The sequence below is a fragment of the Equus przewalskii genome, chromosome 20 (assembly GCF_037783145.1).
Source record: "Equus przewalskii isolate Varuska chromosome 20, EquPr2, whole genome shotgun sequence".
In the NCBI taxonomy this organism is placed as follows: Eukaryota; Metazoa; Chordata; class Mammalia; order Perissodactyla; family Equidae; genus Equus; species Equus przewalskii.
The window spans coordinates 55,507,581-55,526,879 of record NC_091850.1 but is presented as its reverse complement, the minus strand read 5'-3'; positions in this window follow the sequence as shown (position 1 = coordinate 55,526,879).

Genomic DNA, 19,299 nt, shown 5'->3' with positions numbered 1-19,299 from the left:
TTTTCTCTATTGTTTTTCCTGTTTTCAGTTTCATTGGTTTCTGCTCTAGTAAGATTCATTTTCCTTCTTCTTGAAGGGTATTTAATTTATGTTTCTTTTTCTAGCTTCTTAAGTTGGAAACATAGGTGAGTGACTTTTAACTTTTCTTCTTTGTTGCTTTGCAGATATTTTATGATGAGGAATCATTTCGCATTGCTTATGGAAGATGTTTTCTATAAAATGCTGCAGAAATACACATACACACACACGCACATCCCACTACAGATCATTCAGGTTTGTGCTTGGAACTGTGCTGATCCCAGATACTGACACACGAAACGTTCTGACTTTAGTCATTTGGGCTGAGAATCTCTCTGAACTTTCCATTGTACATTAATTATCTCTGTCGGTCCATCTGCATTTCACCTTTGAATACTCTTGAATTCTTGCATGCTTCCTTCTACATCTCAAGTAGCGTTGGCTGTTTATCAGCATGCAAACACTCAATTCTAGACAGCATGCTTACCTGAAGTGGGATTTTCATATCGAGCTTAGGTTTTTGCTCAAGTACCTTCACCTGAGTGCACTGAATGGGGAGTTTCTAATCAAAATTCTTACCTTGTACTTGATCAGAATACAGTTCTGTTTCTTACAGAGATTGTGAAAGCGAACAGAGAGTGGTCTCTGAGTAGAAAGAAGCTGAACCAACTCAAAGGAAGTTAGATTAAAAATATTCTGCTACTCTGACATTAATGTTGCCTATTCAGATACAGATCATTTGAGAACACACAAAACCCCATACATTGCCTTTATGAAAAATTGAAGAACCTGTGTGCGATGTAGAGGATTTGAGGTCCTCTAGAAGTGGGTAGGGAAGAACTGAACTCTTCTAGTGCCTGGTCAATCACTCCATGTATATCCGGGTGCCTCTGGCTCTGTTTCTTTGGCATTCCTACTTTAGGTACGAGGAGGGGTCAACCGTCAACCTGCCCAGTTCACCCACTTCCTCTGATCAGTAATGTACCATTTATATTTGAGGCTTGCAGCTATTTTTTTCCAATGCTGCATCAAAGCTACGTTTTAAAAACAGAAGAAAAAAGGTTTTCCAGGTGTGTGGAAAAGTTTCCCTTGATGACCAAGTGTGGTGATGGATTTACATGACAATGGCTGTTTTCCTCGGGAATGCTTTAAAAACACATCACAGTGCTGCTCCAGCCTGCGCAGTTGGGTTCATTTGGAGAAAATGTGGCTGGAACGTGAATGGTCTTTGAAAGAAATAAATGTGTACATGGAACACTAAAATAATGTTGTTTCCTCATCTTCTGTACAATGGTTCCCAGTGAGTGACTATTAATTTCCATTTCATAGCTAATATGGGACCCTATCAACCTCTTCATACTGCACAAAAATATGACTTCAGGGAGTTCAGTATTCACTCAACATGTATGGTTGATAAGCAGTCCTCCATCAGGAAGTGGGTGCCTTAGACTCAGGTGGGCCCAAGTGAATAAATCCATGTAAATTTGAGTCATCCATGCCCAGAGTTCCAGTCATTTATGCTCTTTCTCATCGGTGAACCCAGAACCTTTCCAACAACAATGAATCTTTTAAAAATCTCTTTATTAAAAGAGATACAGGGGCCGGCCCTGTGGCCAAGTGGTTAAGTTCACGCACTCCACTTTGGAGGCCCAGGGTTTCACGGGTTTGGATCCTGGGTGTGGAGACGGCGTCGCACGTTAGACCATGCTGAGGTGGCGACCCACATAGCACAACCAGAGGCACTCACAACTAGAATATGCAACTAAGTACTGAGGGGACTTTGGGGAGAAGAAGAAAGAAAAAGAAAAAAAAGTGAAAAAGAAGATTGGTAATAGATGTTAGCTCATGTCCCAATCTTTCAAAAAAAAAAAAGAAAAAGAGGTACAGGTTTTCAGCGTCCACATCTAAGGATCTTCCAGGATCGGCACCCACGCAATTCTTCACTGTACATTTTCATAGAAGAAAAGGATTCACAAATGCAAGGGGTCCCAGTGGCCTTAAAGGGAGAACCACAGATGTAGTGTTGACCTGAGAGAAAATCGATTGCAGTGGAAAAAGCATAAGAGGACTCAGAGAAATGAAGCTATATATTCCATTGAACCAATCTGGTATCTTAGGGAAGTGAAGAGAGGATTTTTGGCACAAAATTTAGATTACATTAAGACCATCAGACCACAAATTACTCATTCATAAAAATTATTGACTCATTTGCACATATTGCATACATATTGGGTCCAACTGCTCGAGATGAAAACTGAAATGGGGCACAGCCAATGGCCATAGGCACCTCCTTGCGCAGTTATATTTTTCCTCCACTGTCAAAGCATCTGGAGAGAGATTTTAAGTCCCCTGGATGGGGTGTCTAATCTCTACATCAGCATAATAACTCAAAACAGAGTTAGCCCCAGCACATATGAGCCCTCAATAAATACAAGCCACGATTGTCACATTGTCACTTTTGGAACACACTTCATAAGACTGTCAGTTTGTACTGCCACGCACATCATTGTACTTGTCCTTCTTCCAGCTGCCCTGCAAGGACCCTGTGGTCCTCTAACCCATTTGCCTGCTGTAGTGAGCACCTGGGTCCCAAACTTTGATCCCCTGAAGGTATGTTATATGCTTGTTCTCAAGTAATGGAGGCCACACCCCATTCATTTTAGGCACTTCTGACTATTAATTATTTCGGATGAAAATGAGTATTGATATGGTCCAGAAAAGCTTTGGGGTGGGATGACTTGAAGCTCCCTTGTAGATGTGGAAGGAGAGGGAGTGATGAGGATAAGGCAGAAGAGGCGGGGCGTGACCACTCCAGGAACTAGGTCTCTGCAGCCTTAGAGAACAGCCAGGAAGGAAGTGCCTCCTGACTTTCTGGAAGACACAGGCCTTGGGTCTCTCCTCTCTCTGGACCTGCTGGGATGGCAGCCTGGCCTCCTGGCTCCGCCTGTGCAGATGCTGCACCCTAGGCCTGTGGTGCTCCTTCTCCAGGCATGCGCACAGCTCTCCCCTTCACTTCTTTGGGTCTCATTCAAAAGTCATCTTTTCAGCGATCCCCCGGCCACCCCACTCTGAGAGTTCATCTCTCTTCTTTGCTTCACTTCCTCTCTTCAGCATTTACCATCATATTACATGCATGCATTTTACTGATTTATATTTTACTGCCTTTCTACCTCACTGGAATGCATGCTCCATGAGGGCAGGTGCATTCGTATATATGTTCATGCTGTATCTCAAGCCTGGCATACAGTACGTGCTTGGTAAGCATGTAGTAAATCAGTGTAATCTTAAACTAGAGATTGTGTTCTTACCAAATGCAGTAATATGAAAAAAGACATTTTAAAAAAATGGTTTAATGATCTTTTCACAAGTCTGACTGAACCCAGAAAACAATGTTGATCATAAGATAATATACAGACATTCCTTAATGCAAGTGTATCATTTTGCTAAAACATTAAAGATAAATTGAAGAGACATGAGAAAGCTGGAATGGCAGATACATCCTCACTTTTTCTGGATGGGTAATCCCTAAAAGTGAGACGGCTCGGACAGTCCCAGGGCGCACACCTGCGGCCAGCCAGACCTTCCCAGCTAACCACCTCCCTGCCTCTGCACCCGGAGCGATTCTGGCAGGGCGTCTCTGCCTCCCACAGGAACTCCGCCACCTTCTCAAGCCTGGAGTGCCCTGGGAATGGCGAGAGTCATAATTAATGGGTTTTAATGATTTTTAATAGCCTTGCTTTGATATTCACTTGTTCTTGTTCCTTATGTAATTTCAGTTTCAATTCTGTATAAATGATTATACCCCCTGTAAGCTACTCCGCATCGCATTGGAAATGTCTCCTTTTGTGCAATAAAAGGATGACGTCCTTTGGGAAGACTCAACTCTGAAATGTGTATCATATGAAGATATTAGCGATGTGTTGGAGAGGGTCCAGGAATTCACAAGGAGTTGTCCACTTTTGTTCTTAAGATCCATGAAAACCTAACTTCTTCTATGGGATGTGAAATACATACCTTTAGTTTCAGTATCAAAAAGAAATCACCGCTAATTGGAGAATTCTCAGACTATTCATCCATTTTAAAGGCAAATTAAAGTAATATGACAGTGATAAAATGATAAATTTCAAAAGATCCATTAATCATGGAATATATTTCACTAAAAAATTCGTCAAAATCATTTTTTGGGATTTTTAAAGTTATTGTTAACTTTTCTAGTTTTAGAACATTTGGGGCACAGAGATAGAGAGAATTAAGTACATTACATGGAAAATGCTTAAATTTCCAACTCTGAGTTCAGTCACATGGATACCGTGAATAATAGACTCTATTGGTGATTTGTCTCTTTATATTGCATAATTTTAAATAGACCTATTTCAGTGGGACTCAACATGTGGTTGAATCATATCCATTTAACTGACTACTTATGTTACTTGGCTCATCCCAGCGTTCTTCATGTTATACATTTATTCCTTTAGAGACTTGAGTGTTGTTGGACGTCTCCTGTGCACAGATCAGAGATTCCAGCCTTTCTGCAAAAGACCAAATAGCAATTATTTTTCACTTTTCCAGCCCTTACCGTCTCTATCGCAGCTACTCAGCTCTGCTGTTGTAGCGTGAAAGCAGACAGTGTGTTAATGAATGGGTGTGCTCCAATGAACTCCACTTAAAAAAGAGGTGGTGGGCCAGGTTTGGCCTGTGGGCCAATGTCTGGTGACCCTGTGCTGGAGAAATAAGGTGTCCGCCTGCCCTAGAGGGCTGACCATGGTCTGGGGGAGGTCTGCTCTGACTGAGGCCCATGATGTCCCTGGGGCTGAGAGGGATCAGACCCATGGGAGCTCATCAACGTGCAGAGGTACAGAGCATCAGGAGGAGGGAACACCAACTGAGTTTTCATCTTAAGTATTTTAATTAAAATATAATCAGAAGTTACCATAGATCCAATTTTAATTAACCAACTTATGAAAATGACATGGACTGGGAAATTGACTGATGAAAAGTAGGCTGAAAGTGATGAACACATGAGTTTAGCGTTGAAGGAGGATTTTCCAGGCATGCGTTTTTTTTCCATTTATTTGACAAACAGGTGCATTTCTAGGCACCAGGAAGATGGCAAGGAGCCAGGTGGACCAGGTCTCACCTTCCTGGTGCTGACATTCTAGTGGGGAGACAGACAATAAACAGATAAGTGTATGCAACTGGGTCAAGGGTGTGTGCTATATGGAGCTAGAGTGGGCAGCTGGAGCAAGCCAGGAAGGGGAGGGGAGGGAAGACAGTGGTGGGTGATGAGATCAAGGAGGGGCCTGGGGATGGGTCCTCTGGTGTTTTTAGACCATGGAGAGGACCACAAATTAGGAAAGAATGAGATGGGAGCCACTGAAGGTTTTTGGACAGGGGAGTGACATGCCGTGGTTTACCTGCTAAAAGCTCCGTCAAATGACCAGTGGAGAACAGGTCCCACCGAGGCATATGTGGAAATTGGAAGACAGTTGAGAGCCCCTCACAGTGGTCCAGATATGACCTGACAAAAGTGCATGGATGGCATCTCACCTGTCCATCTCAGGAGCCTGGATGCCACCATGCATGAGGGGCCTCAACTCTTAGGGTACATGAGACGCACCTGCCGACCAAAACACAGATTTTTCCTTCCATTAGTTGTAGATTCCTGTATAAAAAAATAGCCCCAAACTTAGCAGCTTGAAACAACAGACATTTATTATTTTACACAGCTTCTGAGGGTCTGGAATCTGAGAACAGCTTAGCTACAGGGTTCTGGCTAGAGGTTTCTCACAAAGTTGGAGTCAGTCTGTCCACTGGGGCTGCGTCATCGGAAGGCTTGACCAGAACTGAGAGAGCTGCTTCCAAGATGGCTCCTCATGGGGCTGCTGGCGGAAGCTACAGCTCCTGGGAATGTGGGCCTCTCCACAGGGCTGCTTGAGTGTCCTCATGACATGGTGGCTGACTTCCCCAAGAGCAGGTGACCCAAGAGAGCAAGGGGAAGCCATGATGCTTTTCATGGCCAGGCTCAGAAGGACATGCCATCACTACTGTACATTCTATTGGTCACACTCTAGTGCCCTGTGGGAAGGGGCTGCACAAGGGTGTGGACACCAGAAGACCGGTTCATGGGAGTCAACTTGAAGGCTGGCTGCTCTCCCCATTCTGATTGGTCAGGTCTGAGTTAAGGCATTTTTAGCAAGTCCCCAGTTGATCTTCATTCAGAGAGCTAGTGAAAAACACTGGTGAAGGCTGAGGCGTCCGTGAAAAGATATGAGCTGAAGAGAACCAGCGAAGGAGACTTTAGTTTCCGAAAGAAATCATCTTTTCACAACCAGTCCCCGCACCAGCGACTGCCGTCTCTCCCACGTCCAGCTCAGATATGGCACCGCTTATCATAGGAGGTCAGTTCACACCAACTTAAAGTCAAGTGATCATGGGCTCCGCCCGCAGAAAAACAGCCGCTGCTGTATCTTTTCTGCTCTCGGAAGGCCTTGGAGCAAGCAGACCTAGACAATTCAGTCACACACGCACACAGGCTCTTTCTGGTAGCTAACTATGGCTGTAGAAAACTTCAGGCGGGTGAAGCTTAACTGTCTAATTCCCCTAACCTCATAATGTGATTATAATGAAAGCAAATATTAGACTCAATTAGGCTACACCTATGAAACCTATTAAATACACCTTTATGAACAAGCAGGGGTAAAATGTCCTGCAACCTGTTTGGTCAGCTGGATGGAGTCCCAGCCCCTCCCTTTGAAGTGGGATGAGCCTGTGTCTTTTGAGCTGCAACCCTTCCACAGACTGTTGAGTGCTGTGAATAATTGCACCAAGATGGTAGGTAAACCGGGGCTATCCTGAGCAATCAGAAACATGGTCACCGTGACGCTTAATTTTACATGTCAACTTGTCCAGGCCATATGCCTGGTTTTTCGGTCGAACTCTAGTCTAGGTGTTGTTGGGAGTGTATTCTTTAAATATGATTAACTTTTAAGTCAGTAGACTTTGAGTAAAGTGGGTAAGCCTCATCCAATCAGTTGAAGGACTTAAGAGCAAATACTAAGGTTTCCCAAAAGAGAAGGAATTCTGCCTCAAGACTGCAAATAGACTCCCTGACTGAGTTTGTAGCCTGCATGTTTCAGACTCAGGACTCCAGTATCAGCTCTTCCTGAATTTCCAGCAGGCCGGGCTGCCCCGCAAATTTCGGACCTGTCAGCCCCCACGATTGCAGGAGTCAATTGCTTAAAATACATCTGTGTCTCTCAATAGAGAGGTAGATAGATAGGTGATTGATAGAGAAAAAAAAGAGGTAGATAGATAGATGATAGATGATAGATAAAGAGATAGAGAGACATATAGATAGATTGATCGATCCTATTGGTTCTGTCTCTCTGGAGAATCCTGCCTAAACCACCACCCCATCAGACCACCAGAGACGCCCTAACTGAATGGCTGGACAGTGGATGATTTAGGAGTCAAGCCTCAGATGCATCTCCTATGTTCAGGCAGAACTTTCTAGATCCTTAAACCCTGTGTATACAAGGCGGGGAGCATCTCTCAGACATTTTAGCTGATCTGCGTAATCTTCACACAACTCATTTCTAACCTGTGAGTCTTGCAGTCCACTGTTCTCACTGACGATAACCCATCTCTGACACGCATGGCACCAGCCACCAGGTGTTCAGTGTGGCTGAGATGCAGACAGTGGCCCCTGGTGAAGGGCTAGCCGCCGGCCAGTGGCACGCGTGTGGATTCTGACCCCTCACGGGCTGGAAAGCCCTCCCGTGAGAGCATCTGTCTACACTGCAGCCGTGAAGGCTTGCCCAAGGCGGCTTCGGCCCTCCAGCCCTGGGATGTTGGAGAAAGAAGACAGAGGACCATTTTCGTACCTGGAACATCCTTTTCCCGAGTGAATAATTATGACTTTCCATGAATGCGGATTTCCCAAACATTAAGAACACTGCTTTTTTCATGGGATGAAGCAGCTTTGAGGTGAGGGATGTGATGGGAGCTGTGCTCCCCAGGCCGCCCTGACTTTTGGGGGGGCATATTTTCCTTCTCCAGGTCATAGCTTTCCCCTAGGGCCTCAGCAGTTAGCAGGGGTTATGGGCTGAATTGTGTCCCCCCAAAATCCGTATGTTGAAGTCCTGACCCCAAGTACCTGTGAAGGCGACCTTATTTGGAAATGCAGTCCACACAGTTGTACGGAAGGTGAGGTCATTAGCGCGGCCCTAATACAACATGACAGTGGTCCTTATAAAAAGGGAACACTTGCATAGAGTCAGACAGGCATGGAGGGACATCTATGTGGGACACCAGGAGATGGCCAACTACAAGCCAAGGCATGCCTGCGGCCACCAGAGCTAGAGAGTGCCTGGAGCAGCTCTTTCTCTGGAGACCTCAGAGGGGCGCATCTGCCGACCCCCTGACTCAGGACTCTGGCCTCCGAACTGGGAGAAGCCACGCCTGTTGCCTGACCCGCCCGGCTTAAGCTGCATCGGCAGCCCTCAGGACTCAGGCAGTGGGAAGGGTCAGTCAGGCAACGGCAGGACAGCCAGCAAGGGCGGGGAGCCCTGCTTCATCCCCATCGCACCCACATCCACTGCCAGGACCCTCACCGGTCACTGTGGCGCTGACTCAAGCCCCACTTGCCTGGCAGCAGCAGCCACTTCCAGCTACAGGGGTGCTCCTTCCTCGCCCCGACCTCCAGCCCCTCCCTCATCCTGCTCATCACTCTCCCTTAACAGGAGGCCTGGTCTCTGATAAGACGTATTTGCCACCTTCTCCCATCAAACAGAGACGGCATTTCACTCCGACTTTTGCTGGAGTGAGCACCGCCTAGGCAGATAGCCCACAGCTCACAGCGGCCTGCTCTTCCTGCCTGTCCTCAGGTCTGGGGGGCCATCAGAGCAGGTGGGGGAGCGCATGGCCAGAGTCCACCTCTTTTTCTTCTAAAGTAACAACTCCAGAGACAATGATGAAAGTTGGAGGAAGGAACCTTTAAAAACTACAGATGTACTGGGTCCGGCCCTGTGGTGGAGTGGTTAAATGTCTGCACGCTCTGCTTGGCCGCCCTGGTTCACTGGTTCGGATCCCAGGTGTGGACATGGCACCACTCATCAGCTATGCTGTGGTGGCGACCCACATACAAAGTGGAGGAGCATTGGCAACAGCTGTCAGCTCAGGGCAAGTGTTCCTCATACACACAAAATCCCTACAGACTTACTGACACACAGCACAACGTGGAGGAACCTCCAAGGTGTGGTGCTAGGTGACAGAAACCAGTCACGAGAGGACAAATACAGCATGTTTCTATTCCTGTGAAATACCCAGCATGGGCAAATCCTAAGAGGTAGGAGACTGGCGGCCCCCAGGCTGGAGGTGGCGGGGAAATGGAGCGAACCGGCTTCATGGGCTTGGACTCTTCCTGTGGAGGAAAGGAAGTGTTTCAGAACCGGGTAGAAGTGGTGGTTGGACGGCATTGTGCAATATACACTGACCGTCATGGAACTGTTCACTTTAAAATGGATAATTGTGCATTCCTTGGATTTCATTTCAATAAATTATTTTTAAAATTACAGCTGGGCATCCGAATGCAGACAGAGCTGCCCATCCCTCCACTCACCACCCCAGCGCAGCCTGTGCTAACCTGGACAGCGGCCAGCAAATAGCCAAGACAGGGGAGCAAGCCACCTCCAGAAAGTCCTCTCCAACTGTCTTGCTGAAGATGGAACCCAAAGGTCGTGAAGCGATTATGATTTGCTTTGAAAAAGAATGATGCGAACTAGCAGCTGACTGTGTTTCAAGCTGAAAGTTTCCATCCACACAGAAAAGACATCAACATTTGAGCTGCTGATCAAGAAAAGTTTAATTTTCCTAAGTATTTTCTTTGTATATAGTAAGTGGATATAGAGGGAAAATCCACCATATTCATTTTGTTGGTACTTGTTTACAGAAAAGATAATTTTAGGAGAATTGGATTTGTACCCAATTGTTACAAGCATTCGGAATTTGGAAATAAAATTCCACACTTGAAAACCAAAACTGACTTGAATATGCCACCTCTTTTCAGCAACTCTGGCTTGGAAAGAAAAATTGGAAGAAGCTTCAGTCTCTAAGGTCAGTGAAAGTAGATAATGTAAAAGGAAGGTCTCAAGTAATTTTCAGCAAGACGGCTTGCTGGTGTCACTAACCTACAAGTATTTAAAATAAGTGGATGATGATGCATTTCAATTAACCTATAACCATAAGAAATAGATTCGTAAATCTTAGAATCAAATTCAGAAATCATTGAGGAAGGAAAATATCTTGGGGTAAAACATGCTTAATACAACAACATGGATTCCTGAGCCCAGCTCTCTGTGCTTCACTGTCCGACTCTGGGCAAATGGGCGTCTCCTCCTCCAGAAATCAAGAGACTTGCACCTAATTAAAGCCTCGTCTGGAGGACTAAACCAGCCAACACACACACAACACTGAGAACAGTGTCTGGTCCTCAATAAATATCCTTCATTATTATTTAAAAGTTATCAAACTTCAATCATTTATGATCAGGCTACACGATGTACAATGAACATTAGTAACATATGGGGGTCAGGATTTTAAAATCTTCAGAGTAAAAATACACAATTTCAACATTGACTTTCATGTGAAAAATTATTACCAACTGGCTATTAACATCTTTGCAGACTTGATAGAATTCCTGAGCCGGAAATAATCTCAGAAATTATCTGGTTCTGGCTTAATCTCATTTTGCCAGTGAGAAAACTAAAGGACAGAGAAAGTCCCCGATTCCCCCAGTCCCCCAGCAAGCCAGGGACAGAGGTTGGTCCCAAACTCAAGGCCCTAATGGGAGGCAGGTGCAGTCTTCCGTCCTCGCTGCCCAGGGCTGCCTGATCCGCACAGCACTTACACCCGTCCTGTCTCCGTCTCTGTGTCCTCAGCGCTCGCCCTGTGGCTTCATCCTGCCTGGACCTTAATCATACGTGCCCTACATCCTGCTGAATGCCTCACACACACAAGTGTTATTTCTCTAACAAGAGGGAGAAAAATGACATGGAGAGAAGGGACCAATGGTCTCTACTTATTTGATATGACCTTGACCTCTTAGCACAGGTCTCTGGACAAGGAAGAAAGCAGTAAATTGATGAGACGAAGAATGTCTGCTTCTGACTCTTGCCTTCAAAGGAAGCACAGAGGAGTCAGCCAGTCAGCAGTAAGTTCTCTTCTGAGGGAACCCTCTGTGCTTGTCAGTCAGTTCCACATGATGAGGGAGTGGCAGTCATCCAGAGGAGGAAGAGCGTCTATTTGCCAACTTCTCTGCACCTTGGTTGTGGTACCTGTGTAACTCTTCTGCCGCAGGCTGAGAGGTTGAAGCCACTGTTCAAAGCGGACAGTCTGCTGGGCTCTCACGGTCCTGGGGACTGAGAGAGAGGGAGGAACAGGCACAAGTTTGCTGAGGAAATCCAGAGACCATGTGACATGGGGGCTCTGAGGAACCAACTGTCCTTGTTTGCCTGCCAGCGGAGCCCCTGAGAGACCCTGCCCCCGTTCCCATTGGTTCTCCGTCACCTACCTGCCTCCTTGCCACGTCTGCCTTTCTTCCAGCCCTTTACTTTGGGCCAAATAAACATGGCTTTCTAATCTTAAAAAAAAAAAAAATCCTCCCTCAACCCTGTAAAAGTACCTACCCGCCTCCTTCCTTTCAAGGTCAAGCCTCTTGAAAAAGAGTCATCACTCGCTTCTTCTTCACATCTCTCTCCCCACCTGGTGTTATCTGCTTCTCTTTCCAGCAATCTCCGACACTCTAGGGGCCAACGTTGTTGGAGAACTGCACATTCCTGTTTCACCAGGCCTCCCCGACCCGTGTCTGTGGTGTGCCAAGCTTGAGTGCTTGCCATCTCTTGAAATGGTCTGCAGGATGCAGCTTTGTGAAGCTTTCCTCTTTGTTCTTCTTTTTGCAATCTTCTTTAGTCTCCTCTCCTCCTCCTATCTATAAATTATGGTACCATACAGAGTTCCACTCTTGGAAAGAACTAATAATGATCTGCCAATGGCAACGCTCCAAGAGATGCATGGGACATGAGCAAGACTTTATTAAATCAAACATGACTTTCCTGAGACTCCATTTTCTTACGTGTAGGATAGCAAGTGTGAATAAGGTCTCATCCAGTTCTAACCTTCTGTATGTCACATTCTGCTTGAGTCAAGTCTTGATACAAAGAAGACAAATGAAGGAAATTGGAACCCACAAAAATCAAATAATTTTTTTCACAACTTTATAAAGTTTTTCAAGATTTTAAGATTATAGTAACAGTAATCATTTACTATTAGCTGTTATTGTCATTTTTTTCATATGTAAAATATGTTTGACAATTTTGGGGGGATACAAAATTGATTTGGGCATTGAAATCATTCTTCTATTAATCATTATGTGATCCTCATTTATTTTAACGTGAATAGTAACTAGAACATGAACCTGCTGAAGATTTCAGAAACCATTTATATGAATGGGCTTTATATAAATGCTCGGGGATAAATATTGTATAAGAACCCAGAACTTTAATACTAACAGGAATTAAGGTGTTCATTATGTAAGTGGAAGTATCATTCATATTGGAAAGGAATTCCTATGGAAACACTTTCTATAATAGTCCTTTCTCAAAGCATTTAGCTTTTTAAGATGCCAGGTGGAAATTGCTCATCTCTCGTATACAGATGAATACCTGAGGGGAGCTTAATTAATTTGCCCAAGATTACAAAGTTGCTAGAATATCATACAAACAGCACTCTGTAATTTTCAAAATGACTTTGAGTATCATCTATACACACAGAGAAGGGCTTGTCCAAAGGATCCTGACTCTTCACGTTTAAATTTATAAAGTAGAGCCCAATAAACATAATGCTAAACCCAGAGAACCAATTGTGATCCTGAAAGCGGGCTCTTGATGAGTGTCCCAGCTATCTACTGCTGTGTAACAAATGACCCACATTAGACAGCTTACAACCACAACCAATGTATGGTGTAGCACAATGTCAGGGTCAGAAAATTGGGCAGGCCTCAGCTAGGCTATTCTTCTGCTCCAGGTGATATTGGCAGAGGTGACCTGCTGGTGTTCCCCTGCAGACCAGCTGGTCTGGAGGGCCTGAGATAGCCTCCCTCTCACACCTGGTCTCCTGGTGGGGATGGCTGGAAGGCTGGGCTTGGCTGAGACTGTCAACCAGAATTTTACACTTGGCCTCTCTGGCCAGACCATTCTCAGACTATTCTGGCTTCTTCTATGGTGGCTCAAGGCTTCTTCAGAAAGGATTCCAAGACACAGGAAGTAGGAGCTGCCAGTTTCTTAAGACCCAGGCCTGGTAACAACTTCTGTTGGTCAAAGCGGTCACTAAGCCAGCCTATAATCAAAGAGAAGGGAGTTAGGCGCCACCTCTCAGTGGACGGTGGGCAGAGAATCTGTGGCCATCGTGAATCTGCCACAGTGAGTGCTCTTGCGGAATTTGTCCAAGCATGTCCACGGCTTTGGAGCTCCCCTCTACAGAGAAAACACAGTTATAAGCACTGACTTTGTAACACCACGTTCATCTTCTGCCCTATCACACTTGGTTTCACATAAAAAGTCTTTGTGCTTCTGGTTTCCTCTCTAAAAACAAAGTGCCTCACATTGCGTAATTAGGTAATTATACTCTTTCCCCTGACATAAGTTATTTGGAAAGCCTTCTGCCTTGGAAGAAGTTCACCTCCTTGGAACCCATGTTAAATTTCTACCTCTGAATTTAAGACCACCCACTCTTTATGCCCACATATCTATATCTCTTTGTTTCATATATTAAACAAAACAAAACAAAGAGTATCTCCACAGCCAGCCTGAAATGGAGCACACAATCCCATGTGGAATTCAAGGATGGAGCTTGGCCAACGCACTCTTCATCTGGTTTCATCTGCATGTCTGTAGCTACAGCAATTGCTGGAAGGGGTAGGTTTTGGCTTGTACCTACTGGGGGCGGTGGGGGGAAGCTTCTCTCAAACTGATACACAAGGAGAAGCTCTGTTCCTTACCTGTACGTGTGACGTGCTTTAGAAATTGTTCTGTTAGTCTCTTTGGGACTCTCCTAAACTGTGAAGTGTGCGCTCTTTTTCTTCCATTCATTTTGCCTAACTACTATTATTGGTAGACATTCATCTCCCCCAGCTACGTCGCCAGGCTGTAACTAAGGAGCATGAGAATGCTATCTACTGCTTCCTCCAACATGACGTTCTTGCAGAGCGTCTGCCCTCAGGATGGACAAAGGAAAGAACTAGCAGTTCCCAAATGCTCCCTGCAAACCATCGGCTCGCATCTGTGCACCTGTGAGCGAGGTGTGCGGTCTCCATGTCACTTGACCTCTGCTCTTACTGAGAATCAGATGCTCCCAGTTACATTGCCTGCTTTCAAGAGCAGGGTCCACCTTCTGCTTCACAAACAGCCCAAAAGCACCTTCCCAGAGCACACATCGCTCTTGGATGACTCAGACAATATTCCTTCAAAAGACAACCACTAATTTTAACTTGTGTGCCACGTGACCTTTTGGTGGTTGGAACTGCCACGATGTTCAGTAAGGATGAGTTACTGGAAACCTGGACAAGATGTATGTCTCCCTAAATATGGAAAGCCTGACTTGTAGCAGAGGAGAAGGCTGTGGGACATGAGGCTCATGATGCCGGTCAACGCCATGTGTCAGGCTCTAGGACAGTCTTGCCCAGAGGCAGAGAGGGTGTGCTCTCCGTCTCCTTCCAGTGTTAGTCTAAAAACAGAAAACGCACAGTTTCCCTCCATGTCACGAGCATGGATGTTTCCAGCAAAACACTTCAAGACACCCCTGAAAAGTTTTGGGAGTTAGATTTTCATTCTCTGCGGCAGAGACGCCCCATCTTACTTTTGTGATACCGTGACACGCCTTCAGTTATTTTTTTATGTTTCTTCCTTTAGAATAGAGTGAAATACATTCTTAATTCAATAGAACAATTTTAAAGAAATATCAAGTATTTGTAAGAGTGAATTTATTCTATGTGATCACTGGTGCCCTGTGCACCTCCCGCCCTCTCTGTCTGTGTGGCCGCCTCCGCAGGTGAGGGACGATGGAGACCAAGGCCGCTCCAGGTTCACATCCTTCCCCTCGGTGCAGGGGCACAGCCTGTGGTTCCCTACGGTCCTCCCTCCCGGGTCCATGTTGGGGGGAAGTGAAGGAGCAGCGTGAACCAGGTGTCCGTGCACGACCCAGGAGCAGGACCCCTGCGGGCGCGGAAGCTTCAGTTCGGCCCATTCCACCTCGTCCTAGACCTCTTCTCCCGTGGGAGGTGGAAAGATCAAGCTCAAGTTTGGAGCCGCCCTTGCAGCTAAGGCAGACATTCAGCTCAGCCAGTGAGACAAAAGCAGAAGTCTGTGGAGGGCTGGGGGGCCTTTGATGATATAGGTGCTCCCCTCCTGCTCCCTCTTTCTTCCTTCCTAGAATGCAGGTGTGATGCTTGAAGCTGCAGCAGCCATACTGAGACCATGAGCAACAACTTGAGGACAAAAGCCAGCAGGGTACGTAGCACAGAGGGCCTGACAAGCACGTGTGCTGGAGCAAGAGTATAAACAGAGGCACACGGGTAGTGGTGTGTGGGCAAATGCCCAACAACCAGCTCTCTGGGGGAGAAAGCCTGATCGCTGGTGTTTGTTGATTTCCGTAGTGTAAATGCTTCTGGGCAGTTTCAAGCTGCCGATGGTTCACAACTGATTCTTGCCAGCCAGTAGGAGCTTGTTCCAGCGCACTGCTGTGCGCTCTGCCGTACGTCTAAATATGTAGGAGTCCTAAATCAGCCAACACTCGGGATAACAAAATGATGGGTTTATCCTCGTGCCTTGACCAAACTTCATAACCGACGGAAAGTTCAGGTTCAGATTCAGGATCCTGTACCAGAGCCTGCTGGCTTCATGAAGCCTGGCTGTTGCCCACAACCTGTTCTGCTCTCCTCCCACCCCATGGGTCCGTCAGCACACACATGACTATGCCAACCAGCACTTTGGGCTTGAGACACGGCCTGTCCAGTGGTCATCCCTTGACCATCCTTTGGCTGGAGTGGCCAGCTCTCGAGCAGATGAGGCCTGGGAGAGGCCTGCTCAGCCTTAGCAGCTGCTCAGAGCTTTCTGGACAGGAACTCGTGGGTCCTGTGTGCCACTTCTTACACAGGGGAGGCACCGAGGAGGAGGGCAGGTGTGGGGCCCCCCAAGGCCAAAGTCTCTCTTGCCTGGGTTCAGGTTGGTAGAGGAGCTTGGAGTCCTGAAGATGTCTTTGAGCCATTGCCTTGGACCCGCCATGGGAGACAGGAGAAACCCTATTTATTTGAGCCAGTGGTAGGCGAGTCGTCAGTTATCTGAGGTCAACAGATCCCCACTGATCCCCAAGAAGAGAGACGAGAACAGACACAGCAGAAATGACCCTGAAGGAAGCAAGAGAGGAAAAACGCTGTGGTTGCGAGCCGCCGCAGAGGAGGTGCTTGATAAATGCCTGCTGAGTCGATGGACTCGCCCAAGGAAACCACTGAAAAATAGCCGTCTGATCCCTTAGCACTTCCAACAAGAACGGAGCCCTGCACAGGAGAAGTGGCCAGATAGAGGCAGAGCCCAAGGTGCAGCCAGGTCAGATCCCAGGTGGACACACTCCCTCTCACCTCTTAGTGTGAGTGGAAACATCCGGGACCAGACTTCTGTCGGGGAAGGACTTACTACCGTAACACGCTGTCTGGGCATCAAGTGATGCTCGCCCGCTGTCGGCTCTTCTGCAAGTCCAAAGGGTTCACCGAAAACTGCGGATCCTGGCGCATCATCCTGAGCACAATGTCCAGCCAAGCCTGTGTTCACCTCCAGCCCCAGGTGTGAAAATACCAAAAACTTGAGCAAAGCTCATTGAGCTCTGGAACCCTCAGAGACAGTCCACTCCTCTGGCTCCCTGGGGCTTTGTAGTCAGCGGGGACGCGGGCTCCGGTGGCTGGCGAGTCGAGGGTGAGCAGATCCAGCTGATATCCAGGGAAATTCACACGCAACTGAAGGGAATTGTAATCTCCATATTTCTTAGAACACTCGATTTTCTGTGAATTCGAGTCCCTAATTAACAGAAAAAGTTATTCAGCAAGCATTTCTCTAACATTCATAATCAGTTAACTTTATTTTTTTAATTTATCTTTTAATTTATTTTTTATTGTAGTAACATTGGGTTATAACATTATATAACTTTCAGGTGTACCTCGTAATGTATTTTTGAGTTCTGTATGGATTACATCACGTTCACCACCCAGAAACTAATCACCATCTATCACCACACATGTGTCTAATCACCCCTTTCGCCCTCCTCCCTCCCCCCGCCCCCACTCTGCTAAACACCAGTCCAATCTGTGTTTCAGCGAACATCTTAAACTTTTAATTCCCTTATTCTTGGAGAATTTGCAAGTTTTCATTCTTTTCTGAACTTTAGCTGACCAAATTATGATGATTTGCAGCAACCCCACAGAGTTGTATAGGCAGAATTCCACCTGCTGTTGATTTAAAGAACGTGTGGACGTGACGGGAAAAGTTCTCCAAATTGGTGTGAGCTCTCTGACTAAAGTCCAGCTGAGGCAAGGATGGGGCAGCAGGTGGGGCCGGGGAAGCACGGATGACCCGGGACTGAGCTCCAGCAGTCTGCCAGGAATCTGACCCAGGGGTGCTCGAATGTAGGGCCAGGACCACACACGAGAAAACAGAGAAGCAAGGACTTGTCTGACGCTCCGCAGCGAGTCAGGGCTGAGCTGTAATCCCAACTCAGGACGGTGCGAAGTTTCCTTATATCATGCTGAGTGTCAGAATCCAAACGTGAAAATATTATTTCTGTGAAGCCAGCATTTTATTGGCAAAACAGTGCAAGGGATGGAAGTGTTTATAAATAGTCTACACTCTTCAGAGCATTGAAATGTACTCTCATGATATCCCATCGATTTGTAAGCAAGTGTAAATTTGTGTGAATTTTTCAGTCTTCGTTAAAAAAAGAAACTTTATTGTTAAGAATCATCATAAATGATGAGTCTTGCCATACGCTCTCGGACTAAACTGCGACAAAGAGGGAGCTGAGTTCTTTGTGAAGGAAGTCATTAATCTGTGGCGTAAGGCAGGAAATTATTAAACGGTCACCTCATGATCCCAACCCATAGTCATGAACCTGGAAGGGCAGAAAACTAAGAATTATGTCCAAACCGAAGTAATAGTGTGCAATTTCAAATAATACATGTTACACCCTGCTCAAAAAGATCCTTACAGCACTGCTACAACAAGAAAGACACGCCAGGGGAGCCCGGCACCAGCAACACGTCCAGCGTGACATGGCTGCAATCCTGCCACCATTCCTCACATCAAAATCCCCTCCTTGCAGGAGCTCAGATGGTTGAAAAGAAAAGACACATTTTTTAAACTATTGTGTTGGAATTTGCCTCCTTGTGACATCCTGCCTTTGGCTTTTCCTATAACAACAAAGGACAAGTTGGATCCTTATTCTGACGTGTCTCCACTTTGACAACTCCACATCATGAACTCCTCACTGCTCTCTCCAAGCTGACAAGCTGCGGGGTTTCACTTGCTCCCCACCCCCCCGCCCTGCACACCCACAGGAAGGGCATGTAGGAGGCAGACACTGTCCAACAGGTGAGTCAACGTCGTCCTTTACAGCTCCGCAATGCCGGGTCATCTTCCTGCATTTCTACTGTTTCGTGGAACGTGTCAGACTTATTCTTCCTAGAACATTTTTCTATAAGGGCTTTCTCTGACGATTGTTTTTCTCTTCTTCTACCTACCAGAGCAAGTGGTAATGAAATCAAAGATGTTGCGGGGTCTGTGGGGGTGAAGTTCTTTACTTGCTTCACCTCTGATCTCTGCAATAAGCTCGAGTCCGTGGATCATGTCTATTTTTCTGAATAAAGAACCAGGCACCTGAGACACGCATGGCCTCTCGCCGAGCCCTGGGCAGCCTGTGAGAGCACGGATGACGTTTCTATCCCCGGATCACTCCACCTTCCGGGGGTGCACATGTCCTCCATGCAGCCACCAGGAGGCTGTAGACTGAAAACCTGTGTGGGACTCCTTCTGTTCCAAGTCCTGGTCTAGACAAATCTAAAGCCTCTGACCCTGGGAATAACCCTGTGGGGTAGGTTCAATCCTTACTTCCTTTCCACAGTGGGGAAACTGAGGCAGGAAGAGGTTGGTGCCTTGTCCAAGGTCCTGCAGCTTCTCAGCAGTGGAA